The sequence below is a fragment of the Silene latifolia genome, chromosome X (assembly GCF_048544455.1).
Source record: "Silene latifolia isolate original U9 population chromosome X, ASM4854445v1, whole genome shotgun sequence".
Classification (NCBI taxonomy): Eukaryota; Viridiplantae; Streptophyta; class Magnoliopsida; order Caryophyllales; family Caryophyllaceae; genus Silene; species Silene latifolia.
Window position 1 is genome coordinate 303,466,034 of NC_133537.1, and position 8,405 is coordinate 303,474,438.

At 34.6% G+C, this 8,405-nt stretch overlaps 1 pseudogene; it reads right to left on the reverse strand.

The window, feature by feature from the left end:
* Positions 1-5,712: 5,712 nt before the first annotated feature.
* On the reverse strand, positions 5,713-7,938 carry LOC141620427 (uncharacterized; annotated as a pseudogene).
* Between the last annotated feature and the right edge of the window lie 467 nt (positions 7,939-8,405).

The following is an 8,405-nucleotide window of genomic DNA, read 5'->3' on the forward strand; positions in this document are numbered from 1 at the left end:
ATTGACCTTAAAAAGGCCTATGATTCTATTGAATGGCCTTTCATCAAGGACATGTTACAGGCTTTGGGGTTCCCTGATCAAATGGTGCATTGGATAATGCAGTGTGTTTCCACCCCATGGTATACACTTAGTCTTAATGGTGCTTCTTTTGGATACTTTCAGGGAAGGAGGGGGATAAGACAGGGGGACCCAATGTCCCCTCTGCTCTTTACTATATGTATGGAATATTTGAGTAGGGTTTTAAGTGAGGTGACTTTGATTATGGATTTTAATTTTCATCCCTTATGCAGACCATTGCAGTTGAGCCATCTGTGTTTTGCAGATGACCTGTTACTGTTCTGTAGGGGGGATAGGCAATCAATTATTATTTTATTAAGGGCCTTTGCCACTTTCTCCTCTGCTTCAGGGCTTGAGATGAACTGTGATAAGTCTGATATCTATTTCAATGGTATGAGGCAGGAGGAGATTGATTATGTGCTAAGCATTTTTGGGGTTAAAATTAGGAGCTTTCCTTTTAGGTACCTTGGAGTGCCTATATCTTATAAAAGAATGGCAATAGGTGACTGTACCAGGTTGGTGGAAACGATTGTAGGCAGAATCAGAAGTTAGGGGCTAGGAAACTGAGTTATGCTGGGAGGTTGGTCTTAGTTCAGAGTGTCCTCACACAACTACACTCTTACTGGACCAGAATCTTTATCATTCCCTTAACTGTTAGTGATAGGGTGGAAAGGATCTGTAGGAATTACTTATGGTCTGGGTCTGATCTTTATTTGAGAGCTCCTGCTGTGGTTTGGGAGAAGGTCTGCCATGAGAAAAAATATGGTGGATTAGGAGTGGTGAATTGCAGGAAATGGAACATTGCTATGCTTGGGAAGTATGTGTGGTGGATTGCAGCTAAGGCTGATCACTTATGGATAAGGTGGGTTAATCATATTTATATTAAGAATCAGCCTTGGATGGATTATAAACCTACCACTAATACAAGTTGGACATGGAGGAAAATATGTCAAGTAAAAGATCAGCTTAAGGATGGTTTTGTTGGTGGGAATTGGTGTAGGAATCAGGGGAGGTACACTGTTGCAGATGGGTATTCTTGGTTACAGCCTGAACATTCTAAGGTGACATGGTATCCACTTATCTGGAATACTTCTATTGTCCCTAAACATGCTTATATTGGTTGGCTTGCTATGCAAGGGCGGCTTTTAACAAAGGACAGACTGGATTCATTTGGTATTCAGACTGATGGGCAGTGTGAGCTATGTTAAGATCATCTAGAGGATCATTCACATATGTTGTATAAGTGTAGTTACAGTAAGCACTGTTGGTCCCTGCCCTGGGAATGACTTGATTACAAGTTCCCATTGACTGGCTTATGTGACTGGTTTAGGAGGTGGAGATGTAAGACCCTCATCCAGAAGTAGATCATTACAGCAGCTATTGTTGGACTGATATATCACATTTGGATTGCTCGTAATATCTGCAGATTGGAGGCAAGATTGCAAGCACCATGGGCAGTTCTTAAGCACCTTAAAGTAGAGTTACAAGCACGATTTCAAAGGCCTTCTAAGATTGAGCTTGTGCAAAAGTCTGTTTGGGCATGTCAGTTACTAGCAGTTTATGTGACACCCTCATTTCTTAGCGTTAAAGAAACACGTATGTTCTACAGAAAAACTGACAGGATATGTTTGTAATTGGTTCAACTAGATAAAACCTGTAATTTTTAAAACTTTTCTAAACCATTCACAAACATTTCCAAATGTAGAGTGCCAAAACCTGCAAATGCTAACAAACTAATTTACATAACTATGCTAAAGTTGCGAGAATAAAGTGATACAAACCAAAATAGAAGAGGGAGACATATGTCCCTTCAAAATATAAACACAACCAAATATATAAAGGTTTACTACAAAGTATAGCCAAACTAAGTCCAAGGTTCTTTTGCTCACTAGCTCGTCTGTGTACCCCATCTAAGCATCATCAACCTGTCAATCGCATTTTATACAAACACGAAAGCCACAATTCGGTGGGGAGTAACCCGAGTCCTCCCACCACGAAATGTCATATTTAATGTAACATGTAATGTAACATGTAACCAACACCACAAATAATCTAGATATCAAGTATTCTAACATATGAACACTAAACTGACCAAATTAAACTATCATGTGAAACATATAACAAGCAGTAATCCAAACTTTATCAATTGTAACCGGCTTACATCTCACCTATTACAATTCATAAAATCACCATACAAGAAAGGGCAATATATCAAAGACAGGCATAAGTTCTTAGTACGGTCAATAGTCACTCTGTAACTCGAGTCCATACCACGAGGTAGGGAAGGTAATCGAACCGGTATCTTGGCTCAGAGGTTCTATCAAAACATGGCCAAGACACAACACAACCCTAGCCTAAAATCTGCGCAGACCTAGACATGCGGATACACACCACCGCACACAAGACCCACAATTTTTCTAAAATAAAGTGAGTACCCTAAGGAGTCCACCAAAGGGTTGGCTAGTACTTAAGCTGACCACTTACTCTCAAAATAAGTAACGAGGTCATGCCCCAACTTGGATATAAACCCACCAAGTCAAGAACACAAAGGCTATTAAGCAGTGAACATATACTCGTCAAAGACTATAAAGACCTATCTATGACAAACACAACAACCTGCAAGAAGTATTCAATACCAATTCCATTTCTAGCAATATTAACAATATTAAAGGTTTCAGGGAATCTAGGGCCGTTTCTACAATATAAGAAACTACTCAAATCAACCAAAAACATATGTGAAATAAAAACATAATAAATGGCCTAAAACAAATATAAGGCCGATTATCCAATTCATACAAAATTTCATCCAACCGAATTTTTACCCGCAACTCCAGTCCTGCGACAGGCACGCGTTAAATTGCGGCTAACCAATCACACAATTGACTGACATCGATTCAGTCAAAGGGACCAAGGCTCAGTTTTCGGCTTAATCATCAAAACATTGCAATTATCGCTAAAAATTTCATTTTAAGCCTATTCATTACAATTTCATATTATAACCTATCCTAACATGTGCAACTACCAATATAAACATAATTTTTACCATCAACATAATTTTTTACTACTAATATGATTCATTTCAAAAGATTACCCATTTGTTACTTATACTAAATATAACATTAATAAACCCGAAACGACAGATAATGCATGAAAAACCGCGAAACAAGCAACGGGCCAACCCGGGCAAACCGGGGAACTGCCGTGGGCTGCTGGGCTTTCTGGCTTGCTTGGCCGCCACCCCCAACCCTCCATTTCTCCATTTTTGTTCAGTTTAACATCGTCTAAAGCATCAATCAATCGTTCTCAATTCATTTCCATACTAATATGAGAATTTAAACTAACATAAGACATGAATTAAACATGAATTTAACCCATATTATCATGTGAAATAAACTACCCACACAACAATCACAAAATCATACAAGAAAACAAGATTGTGACATTTATTCGTCGAGTAACTCGAAATAGTTACCTTTAGCAACAAAATGAGCAATTAGCACCTTGAACACCAAACCCTAATCTGCCAACTAACCCCTATCTTCGACTATATACGAGTCTCCAAACTCGTCTTCTAAATCTTCACCTAAATAAACAATAAAAACACAATTATAAGCACAAAAACCGAAATTATGCCCAAAATTGTCTTAAATCGACTTAATGAAAACTGAAATTAAAACATACTAGGATGTAGATCTCGAAGAGAGGATTCCGGAAATATAAATTTTGCGAAAATCGGACTAGAAACGAGTGAGTTATGGTGAAAATTAGCTTAAAAGCTTAGGTTTTATGGTGTTTTTGATTTGGAATGCTTTAGAATGTTAAGGAAGGAGTAGTTGGAAAAGAAAAATCAGAATGAAAGGAGGGAGAGGGAGGTGTGCCGCGGAAATGAGAGGAAAGGAGCGGGATTGACGGAATTTCATGAGTCGGTTTTAGCTCGTTTCGACGATAATTAGAACCGCTTGCCAATTGCAAATTCCGACAAGACCAAAGTTCTTAAACACGAGATTACAAGAAGATTGAGTATTCATATGACCCATTTCCAAAATCGTTTGCCCAATTTTCAAAAGAGTTGTCATTTTTTTCCCGATATGCCCTTATTTCGAAATAAAAAGTTTTTACACGGTTTAAACTATTTTTAAACATTTCGAAACTATCAAAATAAATACTTTACTTCAAAATATAATAAAATTATATTTCTTTGAATTATTATTACTTCAAATACATTAATATCCAATTTTACTTGATTAATAAATTACTTCCGCAATATAATAATGGTCCGAAATTACGGGGTGTTACAGTTTAGTTCCTTTTTAATGCTTGTAATGTGTATGTCCGTAATGGTGGTGATTTTGATGTAACCCTTGAATGATTATCTATCTATATAATATATTTACAGTTCACCAAAAAAAAAGACAATTTTTTTAATAATTTGAAAATAAAACTGAACGTTCTTTTATTAACAAAAATGGACAGTTCATAGTTGAATTGTCTTAACCTATAATTATGAATACATTTTACAAGCATTATTATTATATTTTCCCGATGACTTTTTAATGTATATACGAGGGTAGAAGGGCGGACTTCATTTGATATTATTTTCCCGATAATTTTTTACACCATTTAAGTGGGGTCATATATCCTTTATTTTGTCTATAGATCTCAAACGGGTTGGGCGGGTCGGAACATACATGTCGGATACGTGGGTTAAAATATGGGTTATGGGTCGGGTTATTCGGGGCAAAGTGTGGGTCAACAATTAGTATCTAACGCCTTTTATAGATTGGAAAAATATTTTTTTAAAAACTAAAGTATATTTAATATTAATATTTTAATCATATTCAATGTTTATTTTTTTAAATATATTATACAATAATTATTAATATTTTTATAAAAATTATTTTAGTTTATCTTTAACTCAACGGGTCAACGTGTTCGTATCGGGTTTCACTTAAATTAACGGGTCATTTCGGGTTCCATATCGAACAGGTTACTGCTCAAGATTTTCATATTTTAACCCTGGAAAAAATGGATGAGGTCGGATCGGGTCGAAATTTGAGAGGCTTTTATCTTAGTCATGACTTATCATTTAATTAAAATAATATGGATACGAATTGTACAAATAACCAACTCTAATTTGTTGTATTCTACATTTATGTAATATCGACTATCGTATGACTTTAAGTTTATTAACAATATATTGAGTTAACTTAAAGATAATTATCTAACTACGGAATATAAAAAAGCCCGTAAATTTCACGGGTTTAAAACTAGTTTACCTCTCTTCCTCTTAAGTAGTTGGTTTCAATATTTTCACTTTCTCACATGTTTTCTTTCCTCATAGAAAAAAGGCAGCCCACATAAGTAAACGAGTACTTGAAATTCAATGTCTCTAGAAATTCAATCACACCAAATGAGGAGGATGGTCTACTGCACATACCAATTCCAAGGATAAGATGAAAGGACACCAAATAGATTAACTATGAGCTTACGACGTTATGTTTATACAATTCAATTTTGTTTCAACTTCAAATTGTCCACATTTAGTTCACCTACATACATGGCCGTCTCAAGAAAAGTGGAGGCCCGGTGCAAAAGAAAAAAATAAGGCCTAAAATTTACAAAATCAAATGACGTTTATATAAAATATAATGCAAGCTACAAATTATTTGAAAAGCGACTCTTTCGCGTAGTTTTTCTTGAAGCGAATTCCTCTATCAAACAATTATAATCTACTTTTTCTAAGAAATCATCTTCTATGGCAATTATTGCTAATCCATTAAGCCTCTCTTGCAACATTGTAGACCGCATGTAAGATTTCAGCAACTTTAACTTCGAAAAGCTTCTTTCTGCAGATGCAACCGTCACAGGAATAGTCAACAATATTCGATACACAACAAATGCATTAGGAAAATACGATTTACGCTTCAAAAATTTCAAAATATCAATAGCCTCCATCTCTTCATCAGGCAATAAATCTTTAAGCAACTTTAACTCCATGAACAATTCATTTCCATCAAAATCACATTGTTCACCACTTGTAAGTGCTATTTGAAGATTGTCACAGCAAGACTTTAATTTAGCATTATCTAATGAGTTCAACTTACTAGAAAAAAACAAAAAGCCAAAAACATTTTGATATTCTTCTTATTGCTCAAATCTCTTTGTGAGTGAACCAATAGCTTGGTCAACAACAAAAAGGAAGTAGTTCACTCTAAAGGATTCTTCACTAGTTTGGGAAACTACTTCAGTTGTGTCATTTTGATTCTCGTCAAAATGTTTTTTCCTTTGACTAACACGCTTCTTTGGAAATACGGGATCAACATCTAATTCAATTGCAATTTCCCTAGCGATATTAACGGCATCATTAAATCCAGATTCCCTATAATCTTCGAAAAATAAAACCAACTTTTTAATATCATCAATTGCCACATCAAGAATCATATTTTTTGATTGCAATTGTTTACTAACAAAATTAATTCTATGCAATATTTCATACCAAATAACAAGTGCTACCAAAAACTCAAAGTCACCAAGTTCATTCATGGCCAAGGATTTAGCTTCACTTCTAATTTTACTATCATTATCAGTTTCTCCTACTTGAAGCAAAGCATCACATACCTCTGCAATTTGAAACCTAATTGCTTTGACACTATCGACACGACTTTCCCAACGAGTAGATGAAAATTGCTTTAATGTATATTTTGTTACATTATTCTTCAATATTTCCCATCTTTTATTAGAATTTGCAAAAATAGTATATATTCGTTGTATTACTCCAAAAAAGTCTTTAGCTTTACCACAACTATTTGCCATATCACATAATGTTAAATTAAGACTGTGAGAAGCACAAGGAGTAAAGAAAGCTCGAGGATTCACATCTAAAAGTTTTTTTTGTACCCCCTAATTTTTGCCTTTCATATTTGATCCATTATCATAACTTTATCCTCTCACATCATTCACATCAAGATCTAAAGATTTTAATTCATTTAATAAAACATCAAAAAGTCCTTGTCCAGTTGTGTCATTTACACTCAAAAATCCTAAAAATGATTCCTTAATGCAAAGACAACTTGAAGACACATCAATATATCATAAAATCAATGACATTTGCTCTTGGCGACTCACATCCGGAGTGCAATCTAGTATCACCGAAAAATATTTTGCTTCTTTCACACTTTTAATAATTTCAGATTTAACAGCGGATGCAACAAGAAGTATTAACTCATTTTGAATGTTATGACCAATATAATGACTATGAATAGTGTCATTGGTTATATGATGCACATGCTCCTGAATTATGGGGTCAAACCTCGCTAACATTTCAATTAATCCTAAAAAATTTCCATTGCTTTTTTGATATAACTTCCCATTACTACCACGAAAAGCCAAATTATGTGTTGCTAAATACACCACAACAAATATTATTCTTTCCAACACTTTTTTCCAATGTTTTTTCTCTTTATCTAATGCACTATTTGTCTTTTTATCAATTGTTTGACTCTTTTCACTTCGTTCACGCAAATCATACCAAGCATTCATATTAACAATGTGTTCAATGCCCATTTCATGTTGTTTAAGTCTAACACAAATATGAGACCAATCTTGAAGACCATTGTTAGCTAATTGACTTTTAGGATTACCTTTTCTAAATATTTTACAACAAAAGCAAAATACTTTATCAAGATCTTTTGAATAGAAAAGCCAATCTCTATCGCACTTTTCTCCATTTGGTAAAACTCTTGTATAACATGTTGATTTAAATCTTCTACCTAATTCGGCTTTAGGTCCTTTTTCAATAGATAAATCTCTTTTAGGACCTTTTTTAGCTAAAATTTTAATCATATTAGAATTAAGTGAATCTCAATTTCTCGGGTCAAACATATCAAATATTATTCATATGACTAGATTGACTACCATTTTCGACATCATTTTTTTCTACTCCTACAACAAAACCCTCGCTGTTCTCATCACCATCATTTTCATTCATATCTAAATTATCATCATCATTAACATGGTTATCCTCATTGTCAATTTTATTATCGTTGTTGTCACCGGAATCACGAGTATAAAAAATTTCAGCAGTTTCACTCTCAACAACACCTTCATTATCATTAATATTTTCACTATTAGAAGTAGACCCTTTGGTGAAAAATTTATTGAGCGCACCTTTTTGGGACAGAATTAATTGTTCAATTCGCTTCTTTTTCTTCCGTTTTTTGGATCCTGAATCAAATTTTCTTATTCTAGGTAACATGATATTAGAAATAGAGATATGTGATGAAACGAAACAACCTTATTGATGCCGGATTCCAGAACTATCGTCGGCACTCGGCGTCACGGCTGTCCGA